Genomic DNA, 2,500 nt, shown 5'->3' with positions numbered 1-2,500 from the left:
ACAAAAAAAATTCCTACCGAGAGTTAAAGTTCGCATATTGGTGGTAGTTTGACAAAAAAAATTCCTACCGAGAGTTAAAGTTCGTACATTGGCGATAGTTTGAAAAAATTCCTACCGAGAGTTAAAGTTCGTACCTCGATGGTAGTTTGATAAAAAAAATTCCCACCGAGAGTTAAAGTTCGCATATTGGTGGTAGTTTGACAAAAAAAATTCCTACCGAGAGTTAAAGTTCGTACATTGGCGATAGTTTGACAAAAAAAATTCCTACCGAGAGTTAAAGTTCGTATAATGAGGGTAGTTTGACAAAAAAAATTCCTACCGAGAGTTAAAGTTCGCATATTGGTGGTAGTTTGACAAAAAAAATTCCTACCGAGAGTTAAAGTTCGTACATTGGCGATAGTTTGAAAAAATTCCTACCGAGAGTTAAAGTTCGTATAATGAGGGTAGTTTGACAAAAAAAATTCCTACCGAGAGTTAAAGTTCGCATATTGGTGGTAGTTTGACAAAAAAAATTCCTACCGAGAGTTAAAGTTCGTACATTGGCGATAGTTTGAAAAAATTCCTACCGAGAGTTAAAGTTCGTATAATGAGGGTAGTTTGACAAAAAAAATTCCTACCGAGAGTTAAAGTTCGTACATTGGCGATAGTTTGAAAAAATTCCCACCGAGAGTTAAAGTTCGCATATTGGTGGTAGTTTGACAAAAAAAATTCCTACCGAGAGTTAAAGTTCGTACATTGGCGATAGTTTGAAAAAATTCCCACCGAGAGTTAAAGTTCGCATATTGGTGGTAGTTTGACAAAAAAAATTCCTACCGAGAGTTAAAGTTCGTACATTGGCGATAGTTTGACAAAAAAAATTCCTACCGAGAGTTAAAGTTCGTATAATGAGGGTAGTTTGACAAAAAAAATTCCTACCGAGAGTTAAAGTTCGCATATTGGTGGTAGTTTGACAAAAAAAATTCCTACCGAGAGTTAAAGTTCGTACATTGGCGATAGTTTGACAAAAAAAATTCCTACCGAGAGTTAAAGTTCGTATAATGAGGGTAGTTTGACAAAAAAAATTCCTACCGAGAGTTAATAATCGTACATTGACGATAGTTTGAAAATATTCCTACCGAGAGTTAAAGTTCGTATAACGAGGGTAGTTTGATAAAAAAAATTCCCACCGATAGTTAAAGTTCGTATATCGGCGATAGTTTGGAAAAAAAAATTCCCACCGAGAGTTAAGAAACGTACATTGACGTTAGTTTGAAAAAATTCCCACCGAGAGTTAAAGTTCGCATATTGTCGACAGTTCGAAAAAAAAAATTCCTATCGAGAGTTAATAATCGTACATCGACGATAGTTTGGAAAAAAAAATGCCGAGCGAGAGTTAGAATCGTCCGCGGTAGCTTGAAAAAGTTCCGAGAGGGAGTTAATATTCCGCGACGAAAAAATTCGATCGCGTTCTTTCGCTATTTTCTCGTTAATTAAACCGTTGACCTGTAAATTTTTTTTGAAAAACCTTAATAAAACCTATTGATTGTACTTACCGTAGCATTGTTTGATCGAATTAATTATTTTTAACCATTTGGAAACGACGCTTCCGGAGGTTTTTTGCGATTTGTCGATAATTTTTATTTATAAACAAATGATTTTTTTTTAATAATATCGCTTAATTTAATAGTAGTAATCGATCGTACGTGTTAAATTTTCGATATTTCTTTTCTTTCGTTTTTTCGAATTTTGCAACTGCTTTTTTTCTATGTTCCGATCGATTAAATTTTGTTATATCTCGAAAATATGTTTATTCGTCATTGTTTAATAGGTCTACACAATTTCCGTGCATAAAAGTTCAACGTTAATAGGACTTTATACGTGTGTTCGCCGCGCGACTAAGTTACAACGGTCTCTCCGGACGGTCCGTTGCCGCGCGAGTTTACCACCGTAAGCGCCCGTGCGTCGGACCGCGCGGCGCCGGCCTACCGGCCGGCCGTTTCGTATCTGTAAGGAGACTCGCTGGCTCGAGCCGGCCGGCCGGAGTAGCGCTCGGGCGCGTGGCTATTCTATGACCTCGGTTGAGAAGCAGTCCACCGCTCCTCGAGAATACGTTCTCGACTGCTCTGTGCCGTGTCGGTGATCGAATTTTTCTCCACACTGCATGGCCACGGGTCGGAGTCTTTGACCGAATGTCCCAATTGTGGCAAGCGTCCTAAGGCGGCGTTGGTGACCTTTTATGCGAGTTTTTCAAACTCGGGTATAAATTGTACCACCCTTGCATCAATTCTGGAACTTTGGAATCCGAGTTCTCGGACCGACAAAGTTTAAAATTAACGAAATAAAAAAATGGACGTGACAACGTGTACGAAATGTCCAGTACGCTAAGAGAGCGTGGATTTATATATACCTATCCAGTCTCCAAAAAGCTATAATGCTAAAGTGCTAAAATACAGGAAAAGCCCGAATAATAATATACGTTGACCATAACACTCGAACTATATAAGTTGACCTAACACTCGAA

The sequence above is a fragment of the Xylocopa sonorina genome, unplaced genomic scaffold, assembly GCF_050948175.1.
Source record: "Xylocopa sonorina isolate GNS202 unplaced genomic scaffold, iyXylSono1_principal scaffold0079, whole genome shotgun sequence".
NCBI classification, from domain to species: Eukaryota; Metazoa; Arthropoda; class Insecta; order Hymenoptera; family Apidae; genus Xylocopa; species Xylocopa sonorina.
Note: the sequence above shows the minus strand (reverse complement) of the source record.